The sequence below is a fragment of the Bufo gargarizans genome, chromosome 2 (genome assembly GCF_014858855.1).
Source record: "Bufo gargarizans isolate SCDJY-AF-19 chromosome 2, ASM1485885v1, whole genome shotgun sequence".
Classification (NCBI taxonomy): Eukaryota; Metazoa; Chordata; class Amphibia; order Anura; family Bufonidae; genus Bufo; species Bufo gargarizans.
In genome coordinates this window covers 614439880-614455774 of record NC_058081.1, presented here as the reverse complement: position 1 = coordinate 614455774, position 15895 = coordinate 614439880, and the positions used below count along the sequence as shown (strand labels likewise).

The following is a 15895-nucleotide window of genomic DNA, read 5'->3' as shown; positions in this document are numbered from 1 at the left end:
GGTCGGTTTTCTGCGGCTGCTACCAGCAAGTAGACGTCCGACTTGCTGGTAGACAGGTAATTAGCATATCATTAAAGTACGTTTTTTGCTAAATCTACTGAACGAAAATTATTAATAACATAATGTATGGCAATATCGCAGCATAGGGATTATAAGTACACAAAAAAAAAAATTTAGTGGGGTGACAGAAGCCCTTTAATTATGATGCAAGGACCTTTTTATCGTTCCCTCCATGCTACCTACTCATCTGACCGGTTACACAAACCTGTTTGGCAACATAAAACACTTCCTTTCCAGAAACACAGAGATACTTCATGCCCTCTCCTACTCCTACCAACAGTTTCTCTGCTTCTGCTTATTGCTGGTGATATCTCTCAAAATTCAGGTCCCCCTGAGCAAATCCCCACTATCACATCTACCTCCCACTACCGATCTCCTTTTACAAATTTCTGCAACCCCCGGTTACACCTGATAACCATTCCTCTGACCCCTGCTCCCTTGGACCCTCTTGCAGGAGCATTATGGAACGCTCACTCTGTCTGCAATAAACTCTCCTATATTCATGACCTCTTTATTTCTCGCAAATTTTCCTTTCTGGGTCTAACAGAAACATGGCTGACACACTCTGACACCTGCTCACCTGCTGCACTCTCTTATAGCAGATTTCATTTCACTCACACCCGCCGCCCTGGCAGAAAACATGATGGAGGAGTTGGTCTTCTCCTATCAGACAACTGCTCCTATAGCCCAACTGCACTACCACCTTTAATTATGCTCCCTTCATTTGAAGTACACTCTATTCGCATCTACCCTCCTCCAGCCTCCAAGTAGTTGTCATTTACCAACACCCAGGCCCAACCACCATCTTTATTGACCACTTCAACACCTAGCTCCTACACTTTCTTTCTTCTGACATCCCCACTATCATCATGGGTGACTTCAACATCCCTATTTACTCTTGCCACTCAGCCACCTCTAAGCTTCCAGCACTCTCTTCCTCCTTCAGCCTCTTGCAGTGGTCCTCCACTCCCACCCACAGAGGTGGTCACGCTCTGGATCTTATCTTTACCCGCCTCTGCTCCCTATCGCTTTTCCCCCACCACCATCACAACCTACTAACTCTCTCTTCACTGGTCTCTGCAGCTGGTCCACACACTAACACACCCCTTCAGGAATCTTAAAGGGTTATCCAATATCTCAAAAAGCCCCCCCCCCCATGTGCCGGGGCCCCTCACAGGTAATATACTTACCTCGCTCCCCATGCTGCTCCTGGTCCCTGCACTGCTGCTTCTCCCTGTACAAGGATGAAAACATCCGGTGTTGGGGGAGAGCAACCAATGGCAGATGGGGACGAGCCTCCCTAGCATCGTTGGTGATGGTAGGGAGGCTCATCCTCGTCCCCGTCTGCCATTGGCTGCTTCCCACCCACACCGGATGTTTTCATCCGTGTACAGGGAGAAGCATCAGCAGCGGTGCAGGGATCGGGAGCGACGCAGGGAATGGGGTAAATATATTACAGAAGAAACGGAAGCGTTTTTGCAGATCCATGCCGGATACGCAAAAAACGCTAATGTGAAAGTAGCCTAACCCTTAGAGTTCTGAAATGTATTGGAGGACACTGACATTTTGTCAGTGTTATCCAGTACATTCCAGAACTGTAAGGGTTACATAGCATAATAAATCAATACAATGCTATGAGACCCTGTCAGTGCTGAGGGGTTAGGACAGGAGCTGCTGCATGGAACTCGCTCGTCTGAAAGGGACCATAGGCCTGATTTACTCTTCAGTTATTTGGTCAGTTATTTCCATCAGTTATTGTGAGCCAAAACCTGTAGTGAAGCCTACTGAGAGATAAGGTAGAATGGAAAGATCTTCTGCTATTCAATATTTTTGACCCACATCTGGTAACTGAAGTGTGAACTCGATCTTAGAAGCCAGGTTTTTATATTTGGATATGAACAAGGATGTTTCCATTCCCTGACAGCAAACAACAGCTGGGATGATAAGCAACATACCCGTCCCAACATCTGCTTTAACACTAAGCGCATATATACAGGTAAAACTCGAAAAATTAGAATATCGTGCAAAAGTTCATTTATTTCAGTAATGCAAATTGAAAGGAATTGCATTAATGCAGCTTAAAATTTGAATTTGGTGAAAAGGTTCAATATTCTAGGCTCAAAGTGTCACACTCTAGTCAGCTAATTAATCCATACCCCCTGAGCAAAGGGTACCTCACAATTGTGACTTTGGGGTTTCATAAGCTGTGAGCCATAATCAACAAATAAAGGCTTGAAATATCTCACTTTGCATGTAATGAGTCTATCTCATATATTAGTTTCACCTTTTAAGTTGCATTACTGAAATAAATGAACTTTGCACAATATTCTAATTTTTCGAGTTTCACCTGTACATGTATCTCTGTCCCAGCATTCTTCAAATGAAGAATTGCCACACCTCCAGAATTAAGCCATGAAAGGTAGTAAACAGAGCTGAAATTGTCTTAAAACTTTTCTGTAGATTGTGCATTCTGATAAATAACTTTCTGGTAAAGTTCAGTTAAGCAACCCGCAGTCCCATGTAAGGGTACGGCCACATGGTCAGGTTTCCTGATAGTTTTAGAAACCAAAACCAGGAGTGAATTGAAAAAAAGAAGAAGTCATATCTGTTCTTTATATTTTCTCTCCTTTTATGATCCACTCCTGATGACACATCAGATGTACCGGAGGACAAACTGCTCATTACAGCAGATGTAGTCGAGGTAAACACAGCTGTGATGAGTATGTCACTTCAGACAAGATGCCAGAATATAATGTGAGGCTTATGAGCTGTGGCTTTACATAGGACTGCAGGTAGACTTACTGCATATGACACACAGAAAAAAAATGCAATACCAAACTCATCTCTGATACTGTATATCAGTGCATACAATGAATTAGCAGTCATCACAATTGGCAATCTTATCCAAGCTGCAAGGTATACTCACTCACTCAAGGGTCGAGACGAAGGATGTTAGGACTCGCTCCCTGCGCTGTCTACACAGAACTGTTACTTTATACTGCACCGTCTGGCAGCACAACCTTAATGTGACACTGAAAATCTCCTCCCTGCTTTGCCCTGCAGCAATACATCTGCATGGGCGAGGCCCTGGACTGCATACTATGGATTACCAGACCTCCTAATTGTCCCTCTTTTGGAGGGACAGTCCCTACTTTTAACCCATGCCCCTCTGTCCCTCTTTTTGATCTGAGGTATAGGTTTCCATTAATACATTTACCATATTGATCCAGAAAGTGTTTTTCTGGCTCCTCTCTGTATATTAGAGCCCGCATTGTATATTATTTCATTATTTGATTCAATGATTTTAGAAATTTCTGTATCGAGAAAAAGTGCCTAATCATGCAGGAGAAATGGATCTTTCACACAATGAACCATAGGTGTCCCTCTTAGACTGTTCAAAAAGTTGGGAGGTATGGATTACATCTATGAGATAGCAAAAAATAGGGGCAGTCAGTGGCCGCGGGGCTCCAGTGACTAACATGTAAGATCTGTAAGAAACTGCAAGTCGCTCAGTCCAATAAATAAAACGACGTGGTAGTCAAGGGGGTGACCACTGCTTTATTTACATGATCATCATTTCTTTTCTGGTCAAAAGCTTTTTATTATCTGTCTTCATGCACAATGCAAGAGTTAACGCTCCTGTTTTCTGAGATTTCTGAGTTGTGTTATTTAATCTAAGCAAACACCTTCAATTGCTTTTCAATGGCTTTTGTCTCAAGATAACGTGATGAGTTAAGAAATTTGAGTTTAGAGCTGGAGTGCTAACCCTGCTCCATATTGCAAGTATTGCTATCCTATAGAGCTCCAAGCCGGAATTGGGTGGAGGCAGTGGTGTCGTTAGGGTGACCAGACGTCCTTTTTTTAGACTCCTGGTGCTCCATCCGCCGAAAGGCCAGAAGTCCACCTTTTTTGTTGTTATGGGTGAAGTGACGGCGGATCCGATTTAGGCATGGACACTTTGAGTACCAATGGCAGGAGGCAGGGTCTGGCAGCACGTCTGGATCACACTGCGCACTTATGTGACGTCACAACGTTCTCAGCGCTGCACCTGCACTGGCCAATTCTGGTTTGTGCAGGCAGGAAGTCGGGAACAGAGGAGTATAGGACCATGGGTGCCACTGCTAGTCTGCCACTGCCAACTTGCCTAGTGCCCAGTAGTCTGACTCTACGCTACAGTCACTCGCCCCACCTCCCGCCCTCGCTCTCTCTCTCTGCCGGACAGTTCCGCCAGCCAGAGCCCACACTGAGCCCAGCCAGCCTTCAGCGTTCAGGCTTGCCACTTTCATCAAGTCGATTCAGCAGCTTTAAGCCTGAGCCAGCTAGCCCACTAGGGCCTAGGCCCATGTACTAGTTACCATCTTGGTATCTTCTGTACATTGTTACATATGAGTTGGCCTGGTATAAGTTATACATCTTCTTGTATATAATGACATGGACCATGCTGGTATAACCTGGGTATCTATATATATTTATATATGTACAGTTGGTATAATCCCCGATACGATGCCCTCCCTTTCGGGGTGTGATGTCCTCCTCTTTGGGGTTCTGCAAGTGGTCACCCTACTGACTAGTGCTGAACGATGGCTGATGACAGTGACTATGCCTGACAGTCAGAGAGAGAAAGCGAGGGCGAGGTGGTTTTAAGTGCTGTCTGGAACGTCGTGGTGGTGGGATCGTGGATGACCAGGGAGTAGAGTGGGCAGTGGCACCCGTGCTCCGTTCCCGCCACAACGGTTCAGAAATTGGGCCGGCACATCACGCCGCAGCGCTGATGACGGTGTGAAGTCACGTCATACAGTGCACTGTTTGGTCCTGCCCCCTGCCATGGGGATACTTAAAGGGACTATGACTGGATTGCCTGACCCATCACCCATTACTACAAAAAAGGAGGACTTCTGGCCGGCCGTCCTAGCCTTGCGCCAGACGGAGGACCAAGAGTCTAAAAACAGGACGGACTGTCCGGTCTAAAACCGGACGTCTGGCCACCCTACTAGTCAGCCTGAGACAGTCCACTACGCATTAGGCACAGGTACTTACTATTTACCATCTGGATTCTTCTGGTATATACATACAGTTATCTTTCTGTATATGCTGGTATAACCTGGGCATCTCATGTATATAATTGTATATGTATAATATATCAGAAGATGTATAACGTATACCAGCTGTACATATACAGTATAATTCTATACAGGAGATGCCCAGGTTATACCAGCATGGTCCATATCACTATATACAAGAAGATGTATAACATATACCAGCTGTACTTATAGAATCATATACAGGAGATACCCAGTCTATACCAGCATGGTCCATATCACTATATACAAGGGGATGTATAACATATACCAGCTGTACATATAGAATCATATACAGGAGATACCCAGGTTATACCAGTAATACTCACACAGAGCGTGTGTTTTCTATGATGCAGAGCTTCAGATCTGCGTGAACCTTGTAAGAGAATGTACAGAAATGTATAAGAAATTCTTGGCCAATGGCAAACTTTTGGAGGCTACGAGAAAAGGACTAAAATATCGAAAGTGGATTTCTTGTTTTATTTAATGTTTCCATTCTGTGCATAATAGTATCTGTATATGTATGTATTATGTATTATCTTGCATGCTGTAGTATTGAACTATTGTGCGCCACTGTTCCCGGTACGATGTCCTCCTTTTTGATGTTCTGCAAGTGGCCACCCTAGTTGGAAAGGTCTTAAAAGCTGCTGAACATTCAAACATTCAAATTTCTGCCTATGTTCACGCATTGCAAGGTGTCTCCCTCATATGCTTGTGTAGTGTCCCACTCCAGATGGATGGGAACACTCTAAAATTGTCTGTGCCATCCTATGTCATTTTGCTCCATTTATTGTATAAATATTGTATTTATTGTATAAATTTATATTTAAGGCTGGTGGATGCATTACATACATCCAACACTAGGTGTCACTTTCACACCATTTTATAGGTCAGCTACAGGAAGTTAGAGGGAGGAGGAGAGGAACCAGACTTGGCTCTGTCCTCCTGGGCCTTGCCCAGGGAGTGAAGCTACTTCAACCTTTGTAGTCAGGACTAGGACTTATTGATCCTTTACTGTAATACCCCCCTTAGGGACCCATCCACATGTCTTCCCCCGCAAACAAATAACCACACCAGAACAACGTTTTTTTGTTGGAATGAGGGTCGGTCACAGCTTTATTTAACTTCCTATTATATTTTACTTCTTTAATTTTGCAAATGACAAAACTTTTCTCCAAAACCACAACCACTTCAGGAGTGTGAGAAGCGATATGCCACCACTGCACTCCAGTGTGCAAGTCCGCCTTCTCCTCCCTCTTAGTATATTCTTAGAACCGACCTCTAGCTGTGACTTAAACGGTAACTGCAAAAGACAAATATGTAAGCAAACAGCACAACCAGGGCGGGAGGGTGGTTAACAGCTAGATGAAGGTGCCGGGGAGGAAGAGACCGGGGAGAAGGTAAGCCCTCCTATTTAATAACTCTAGGGGAGGGACGACCAGGACAATAATGAATATCCCAAGGGGGGGAGGGGAGAGAAAAGGGAGTGACATAACCAGCCAGGGGGAGCAACCATAGACAAACACCTCCCTTTGCGGAACGAACCACGAGCTGCAGGCAGAAAAAATGGAAATTAACCCCTAGGACTCTAACTCCCAGTCTCTGTAGTCAAAAACACCCTCGCTATGCGCTGTGGCGTTAACTAGACTGCCAAGAACTGCACCCAACCACCTAACCACATGTCTTCCCCCACAAACAAATAACCACACCAGAACAACAATTTTTTGTTGGAATGAGGGTCGGTCACAGCTTTATTAAAATTCTTATTATATTTTCCTTCTTCAATTTTGCTAATTATGTAGCGTGCCAGAACCGCAGGGGCTACACGTGAAGTGCACGGGGGGCCGATGAGGGGCCGACAATAATACAGTTCATCGGTTTACTCACGGTTAGCAGAAAGCCTCCCTGGGCCGGCAGCACAGTGATGAGGAAGACAGCACGAAATCCTCCGGGGCACACTCTGTGGTAGGGAAGCACCAGCCTAGATGGAGGTTGAGGTGCCCTTGATGGCAGTGGTGTTTAGGGTGCTTGTGGCGGATGGGTCCCTTGGTGGTCTTTGTCGTGACACCAGTACCGTTAATGGTGGTACAACCAGTTGTGATTAAATTGAAGAATGAAGTAGACAGTGGTAGGATACAACTCACAACTTTTACTGAAGTTGGTTCCAGTTGCGGCATATACAGTCATGTGAAAAAATTAGGACACCCTTTGAAAGCATGTGGTTTTTTGTAACATTTTTAATAAAAGGTTATTTCATCTCCGTTTCAACAATACAGAGAGATTAAAGTAATCCAACTAAACAAAGAAAACTGAAGAAAAGTCTTTTGAAGATCTTCTGTAAATGTCATTCTACAAAAATGCCTATTCTAACTGAGGAAAAAGATAGGACACCCTCACATGTATTCCCTCTTAAATTGGCTCAGATCTCACACAGGTATATCACACCAGGTGCACATAATTAGTAGATCGTTACTCTGCATGTTGAATGAGGCTTGCCCTATTTAAACCTCAGACATTTAGTTTGGTGTGCTCCTGACTGTTGAAGTGAGAGTGAGCACCATGGTGAGAGCAAAAGAGCTGTCAGAGGACTTCAGAAAAAAGATTGTAGCAGCCTATGAGTCTGGGAAGGGATTTAAAAAGATCTCAAAAGATTTTGAAATCAGCCATTCCACTGTCCGGAAGATAGTCTACAAGTGGAGGGCTTTCAAAACAACTGCCAACATGCCCAGGACTGGTCGCCCCAGCAAGTTCACCCCAAGAGCAGACCGCAAGATGCTAAAAGAGGTCTCCAAAAACCCTAAAGTGTCATCTCGAGAACTACAGCAGGCTCTGGCTACTGTTGATGTAGAAGTACATGCCTCTACAATCAGAAAGAGACTGTACAAGTTTAACTTGCATGGGAGGTGTGCAAGGAGGAAACTTTGCTTTCCAAGAGAAACATCGAGGCCAGACTGACATTTGCCAGAGATAAAGTTGACAAAGACCAGGACTTCTGGAATAATGTTCTTTGGACAGATGAGTCCAAAATTGAATTATTTGGACACAACAGCAGAGGACATGTTTGGCGTAAACCAAACACAGCATTCCAAGAAAAGAACCTCATACCAACTGTGAAGCATGGAGGTGGAAGTGTCATGGTTTGGGGCTGCTTTGCTGCAGCAGGACCTGGTCAGCTCACCATCATAGAATCCACGATGAATTCTACTGTGTATCATAAGGTGCTTGAAGAACATGTGAGACCATCAGTTAGAAAATTAAAGCTGAAGCGGAACTGGACCATGCAACATGACAATGACCCAAAACATACTAGTAAATCAACCAAAGATTGGCTGAAAAAGAAGAAATGGAGAGTCCTGGAATGGCCAAGTCAAAGTCCAGATTTGAATCCCATTGAGATGCTGTGGGGTGACTTGAAAAGGGCTGTACGTGCAAGAAACCCCTCAAACATCTCACAGCTGAAAAAGTTCTGCATTGAGGAGTGGGGTAAAATTTCCTCAGACCGATGTCGAAGACTGGTAGATGGCTACAAGAACCGTCTCACTGCAGTTATTTCAGCCAAAGGAGGTAACACTCGCTATTAGGGGCAAGGGTGTCCTATCTTTTTCCTCAGTTAGAATAGGCATTTTTGTAGAATGACATTTACAGAAGATCTTGAAAAGACTTTTCTTCAGTTTTCTTTGTTTAGTCGGATTACTTTAATCTCTCTGTATTGTTGAAACGGAGATGAAATAACCTTTTATTAAAAATGTTACAAAAAACCACATGCTTTCAAAGGGTGTCCTAATTTTTTCACATGACTGTACATCCAGACAGAATACAGTCTTTTGTTCTTTAGAGGAATTCTGTTGATCCACTGTTAATAGGTTTCGCTGGGTTTTAACTCAGGTTCAAGGTCCCTTTTAAACCAGTATAATTTGGTGAGGTTGCCTGTGGCTAAAGTATCCTTCACCTGGATTCCCAAAGGTATTTGATGCCTGGTTAGTGGCTTTTATCCTTTGGTTTTTAGTCTTTCCTTTCTTTGTCCCTTCCTGGACTAGACTTTTACCTGAGCAGTTTGGTGCTTGATCTGCACTCTCTCAAACTTAACAACAGATTGCCCACTGATAAGACCTGAGCTGGATATCCCAGAGTAGTGCTATCCCCATCTAGAGGTGGGATGTATAAATTACACCTAGCCAGCCTATGAACAGGGATACAACAGGTGATATAATGCAAATAACATGCAATGCAATAATGCAGTTTTATAGTGATTTTGCAGTTCCCACGTGTCCTGAATAGGACGCTGCAATTACAAAACTTTTCTCCAAAACCACAACCACTTCAGGAGTGCGAGAAGGCGATATGCCACCACTGCACCCCAGTGGGCAAGTCCACCTTCTCCTCCTTCTTAGTATATTCTTAGAACCGACCTCCACAGAGGAGCCCGTGTAAAACTACATAGCGCTCCGACCCCCACCCAACAAAAACAAGGCCTGTTCCACCGCATCCTGAAGGCCAGAAAGAAAAATATCAAGGCCAATCTCATTTAAATGCACCCCGTCTCGACCCATAAGGCAGTGATTATCCCCCCTCAAGTTGATGATGACGTACCACAAGGCCCCCCCTGGAGCGAACAAAATGAGAAATTCTGGCATTAACAATCTCCGACCTCTGAAAAAACGGACAGGATCCTCTCCATGTCGGCTCTGATGAGGGTAATGAGCTCCGCGACCTTGAACATACATAAATCATTCCCTCCAGCGTGTACCACAAGAATGACCAGGGTTGTACCACCTTACTGAGCTTGACAGCCTCCGGGAGGGCCTGCGACCAGCGGAGTCTGTGAATACCACGCCACACAACCTCCACGTTACTGAAACCCAGGCTTCAACCACCCGGCCTGAACTCTGCTCTCTGCCGGCCCAAAGAATATACGAGTGTCCCAGAAAACACACCGTGGGGCGAGGGGGGTCTGAAAAAAAACAGCTCGGGTCGAACATAAGAAGCAAAACAGGCAGACTTCCACCAGCCAATGCGCTGTACTTCAGAATCAGGTAACCCCGCTCTAGCAGCCTCCGTGGCCGCCCCGATCCTAAACTAATGAGAGCCGTAGTCAGAGGGAGGTAGGCCGATGGTAGCGAGGCATCGCCGATGAAGGGAGTAAAACTGAAAACGGAAAGGGGGAAACCGGAGCAATAGCATAAGAAAGAGGGGCAAACCGGGCCGTCAATGCAGTACAAAGGGACCCAGGACCCGACGGCAAAAACGTCAGTTTTTGAGCGCCGAAGACAAATGCGGACAGATGTATCTGAAATAGAAACGTCAGAGGGAGCAAGGCCACCCGACCGGTGTCTGGACTGGGGAAGAAGTTTGTAGATCCTAAAAGTCACGAAAAAAATCACTGGTTATGAATTGTTATGTACCTCTGTACCTGATATATCACATGACCAAATAAAGGAACCAACGACATCAGCAATTCTGAGTGCCGGATTTCCTATTTTTTCAGCATCAGCCCTTCAACGGTATTTCCCAAAGCTGAGAAGGGCATGGAAGACTCTCTAGCGCAGCGTCCGGAACAAGTTCCCGAAATTCCTGCAAACAAAAACGTAAGAGAGAATCAGCAGCCACATTGATAACCTCTGGGACGTGAGAAGCCCTGAAATAGATGTTTAATTCCAGACAGCGAAGAACAAGCTGACATAATACGGACAAAACTGGAGGGGAGGAAGATGTCAATTTGTTGATACAATAAACCACCGCCATATTGTCCGTCCAAAAACAGACCTGCCTGTTTTTCAGCCGGGAACCCCACAATTCAATGGCGACTATGATGGGAAACAATTCTAACAGGGTAATGTTGGAAAAAAAACAGCTGTGTGCCACTGGGACGGCCAGGGAGCAGCACACCATTCTGCACCAAAACTCGTGGATCCCGCAGCGTCAGTGAAAAGGGAGAGGTCAGGAGTAGTAATCTCCGGAAGCTGCCAGCATGTGTAACCGTTATAACTTTGCAGAAAATCACACCATACCGTAAGGTCACGTTTTAACTGCAGGGTTAAACGAACGTGGTGATGGGGTTTTGAAACACCTTGCGTGGCCAAAGATAGACGCCTGGAAAAAAACCTGCCCATTGGCATTACCCGACACGCAAAAAACAATAAACCCAGAAGTGACTGGAGCTCTTTTAGTGTAATGGATTTAACTGCACAAAAAAACGCCAATAAGGCCTAGGAGTTTTCATAGCTTATCCTGGGGAAGTCGGAAAACCATCAGGGAGGAGTCGATCTCGATTCCTAGAAAGGTAATGGAGGTGGCCGGACCTAACGTTTTCTCTGCAAAAAGGGGAGCGCCAAAATGGGACATGAAAAAACAAAAGGAGTTCAAAAGGAATTGGCACTGAGAAGAATCACCAGGGGAGACGAACAGGAAATCATCTAGGTAACAAATGATGAAGAGGGAGCCGGTTTCGTAGCGAATTACCCATTCCAAAAAGGAGCTAAATAACAAAAAAAATTACATGAAATGGAGCAACCCATGTGGAGGCAGGTGTCATAATAATAATACCCGTCCATAATGCAACCCAGTAGATGATAACAATCTGGGTGCACCGGAAGGAGCCTGAGGGCAGATTCTATGTCCGACTTTGCCATCAAAGCCCCTTTGCCTGCTACCCTGACTAAAGTGACCGCCCTGTCAAAAGACACATAGGAAACGGATGCATTATCTTTTGAAATGCCGTCGTTTACTGAGGCACCCTTTGGGAAGGAGATATTGTGAATTAGGCGAAACTTCCTGGTTTCCGGTTTGGGAACAATACCCAACGGGGAGACCCGGATGTTCGAAAAAGGGGGCAACTTAAACAGGCCAGCAATTCTGCCCAATTCAACCTCCTTACAAATTTTTGCACGCAAAACCTCTGGGTGGTGCTTGGCGGAGGGTAAATTTTTAGCTCGAGTGGGGGAACTGGAAAACTAAAAGGGGATGAAAAAACTAAAAGTAAAACCGCTGCGAAGTTGGGCGGCGGCACTTTTATTGGGATACAGGTCGAGGTACAGGGACATCACGAGTACGTTCACTAGGGTCTTTTCCACTAAAGGACGCTGGGGGCTGTCTGTCAGGAACAGCGGATGGCCGCGTGTGTTCCTCCACATACGGAGCATTTATGCAAAGAATTTGCAATGGCCCTCGTTATAGAGCCAACAAGCTCCCGGCCTGCGAACGGCCGCTGGCCCTTGGCCGCTAGCGGAGGCAGGGGCTGCGGCAGGAAAGGGATGGTTTCTCTGGGACATCATTAGACATAACCAGAGGTCTGTAGCTTTAACACCCCCAACCAATATCTGGGCTAAGAGCCAAGCGTCTGCAAAATTCTTCATCATACCGCCACCAAGCAGACACCCCATGGGATTGTAGGCGCTGTAAATAGAGTCCATATAAGCAAATAACTCTGAACAGCGTTCTGGATGCTGCTGTCCCATAATATAGCCCAACACTGAGAAAGCCTGTAACCAATTACCCATGGTGTGAGCCACCTTCTGCCTGCGATCAATAAATCTGTCTTAGTTGGGCCTGTGTTCTTTGTCCACCGTGTGCTGGTTGACGGTAATCAAGGACCAGATGTCCACACACTAGTTGTTCCAGATTTTTGCTTTTGTGTCATTATCTAAATGTGCTCCCAGAGGGGAAAGGCCACAAAATAGAGACTCTTTATGATCGCTGGCCCTAGGCGGCAGGATTCCTGAACCAGTGGGCTTAGGAGGTGGAAGGGAAGCACCCAGATCCAATTGAGATAGCAAGGCCTTAAGGGCCGAAACTAACTGCTGCCCCATAGAAGCCGAACCCCAAGCCCCAGTAAAGTTAAACTCACCACTAGCAGAAGTCGACAGAGGCTCCTGGACCGTGCTGACCCGACTGGCCCTCAAGACGACCTTCTTGCCGAGTGAGTAGATACCCGGATGGGGACCGCCAGCATGCGGACCTGGAGCAGACATTTCTGGGATCGCCGGGAGGACCTTGACCGGTGGCGGGAACAGCCATGACGATGAAATCCCGACCTGCGCCTAGCTCGGCAGTCGGAGTGGCGCTCAGGGATTTGATGACTGGCCGGGCTGAGCCTGGGAGCTGTGCATGTCCAGGCTATTGGGCTATTGCAAGCCTGCAACCATGTGCAGGGCATCCTCATGGTGCAAAGGGGCTGTAATAATGAGGGCAGAAGGAGGGGGGAGGGGGGTTATTTAATACATTGGTGGCCAGTGCATCCCCAGGCTGCACAGAAGCAGGCTGGGGCACAGGAGGCTCCTCAGCAGAGGAGGAGGCATTGGGGTTGTTGCCCATGTTGCTGTGAGAGACGGGAGGGCAAGATCCAATTGAGATAGCAAGGCCTTAAGGGCAGAAACTAACTGCTGCCTCATAGAAGCCGAACCCCAAGCCCCAGTAAAGTGAGCGCAGGCACTGCAGAGCGTGCAGGAAAAGAAGCACACGCAGCAGGAGCGGGGGGCAGAGCCACATAATGCGCAGCCGGAAGGGCAATGTGAGTCCCGGGCTATACAGCTTAGAAGACCTGGCAACTTTCTTCAGGGAGGAGGGAGGGGGTTGGCTGGGGCTGAGGCGGCATGGTGGGCGGGTGTCTGCCGGCCACCCACTGAGGGAGATGCTGGAGGAGCAGGAGGGGGCCCCTGCAGGCCAGCCAGCAATCGCGTCAGGAAGCTTGGATCCTCAGCTTGAATCCTGGCAGAGATGGCTGATCACCTTCTAGTCAGCCATACTTTACAGCAAACCGCTTGGAGAAACAGCTAGATGAAGGTGCCGGTGAGGAAGAGAGTAGAGTCCGGGGAGACGGTAAGCCCTTACCGACGGCAGGGGGAGATGAGCGTTTCCATTGTGGAAGCGCTCATCTCTCTATATTCATCTGTATCGCTGTCCTCAGGACAGCGATACAGATGGATGCTGCGGCGGGGCACGGGAGAGGCGTCTCCCTTCCTCAGTCCTCTCATAGGCCTGTAGCCTATGAAAGGCCGGTGCAGGCGGCGCGATGATATCATCGTGCCGCCTGAGCTGTACAGCGCTGGACACAGGCCAGAAGAGGCCCGCATCGCTGAAAGCGTCAAGGAGTTAAGTATATATGTTTATTTTTTTTATTATTTACGCTTTGCAAGGGGCCCTATCTGGCACTCATGGGGGCATCTACTGGGGGCCCTATTTTAAATACTGACACACATGGGGGGCACTATGGAGGGGGAGGAGTACTATTGGGGCTCTATTTTATATACTGGCAGGAATAGGGGGCACAATGGAGGGGGAGGAGCACTATGGGGCACCCTATTTTATATACTGGCACACATGGAAGGGGAGGAGCACTTAGAGGGCCCTATCTTGTATACTGGCACACATGGGGTGCACTATGGAGGGGGAGGAGCACTATGCGGGCCTTATCTTATATACTGGCACACATAGAGGGGGAGGAGCACTTAGGGGGCCCTATCTTGTATACTGACACACATGGGGGGCACTATGGAGGGGGAGGAGCACTATGCGGGCCCTATCTTATATACTGGCACACATAGAGGGGGAGGAGCACTTAGGGGGCCCTATCTTGTATACTGGCACACATGGGGGGCATTATAGAGGGGGAGGAGCAATAGGGGCCCTATCTTATATAGTGGCACTATGGAGGGGGAGGAGCACTATGGGGCCCCTATCTTATATACTGGAACACATGCAGGGCACTATGGAGTGGGAGGAGCACTATGGGGACCCTATCTTATATACTGACACACATGGGGGGCACTATGGAGAAGGAGAAGAGGAGCACTATGGGGGCATCTTCTGGGGCCCTATCTTATATACTGGCAGACATGGAGGGTACAATGGAGGGAGAGGAGCAGTATGGGGCCCTATCTTATATACTAGCACAAATGGGCGGCACTATGGAGAAAGGGGGGAGTACTATAGGGGCATCTACTGGGGAGCCTATCTTATATACTGGCACACATGGGGGGCACTATGGGGGCCTTATCTTATATACTGTCACACATGGGGCCACTATGGAGAATGGGGGATAGGAGCACTATTAGGGTCATTATATAGAGGAATTATACTAGCACACATTATGGGGGCATTTTATACTGCCACATTGTCAGGCACCATGGGGAAAAGGGGAGGCACACGATTGGGGCACAATATAGAAGTATTTTATAGTGGCGCAAATTATAGGGCACTATGGGGACCTTGGCTCAACTGGGGGCACTAAGAGTTTTTTGGGCACACAGTAGGGGGCATTGGCACACATTATGAGGGCACTATGGGGACATTGGCTCTACAGGGGGCACTAAGAGGAGATATTTCATGAATACTAGTATGATCACTTTGGGAGCATTATTACTTCTGGGACACAGTGGAGACATTATTACTGTAGGGGCACTATTACTACTACATGTTGTCTGGTAGATAATTATTTCTATTGGTGGGACTGTGGGGAGCACTATTACTGTCGGGGCATCTGGCGGGGCATCAGCTTAGTACAATTATTTTTGGGGAACATTATGTTTACACTATTGGTGTCAGGGACAGGTATTTTTATGACATTGTGTGCCAGTGGCGTACCGCCCATATAGGCAGACCACGCCGTTGCTATGGGGTCCGGAGCGCAGGGGGGCCCGGAGTGCACGGAAGGCCCTGCCCCCTCCATTTATTTTAGGCAGTACACACTGTGGCGCCTTTGATGGGCGCGGACACCCCCCCTCGCGCCCGCCCCCCTATTCACCAACCTCACTAGTCACTTT

The 15895-nt window shown here is 47.0% G+C and overlaps 1 protein-coding gene across 3 annotated transcripts in view; it reads right to left on the bottom strand.

Annotated features, from left to right (window-relative positions):
• Positions 1-15895, bottom strand: part of LOC122928830 (F-box only protein 2-like) — a 30137-nt gene that overhangs the window by 11783 nt on the left and 2459 nt on the right. The window contains exon 1 of one of the 3 annotated variants that reach the window (XM_044282093.1): positions 2987-3115. The exons of 1 other annotated variant lie outside the window; for it this stretch is intronic. The gene's annotated coding sequence lies outside the window, so the exon portion shown is untranslated. Of the gene's footprint in view, positions 1-2986; positions 3116-15895 lie in introns of those variants that run through there. One more of the 3 variants, XM_044282094.1, reaches the window with a different exon arrangement.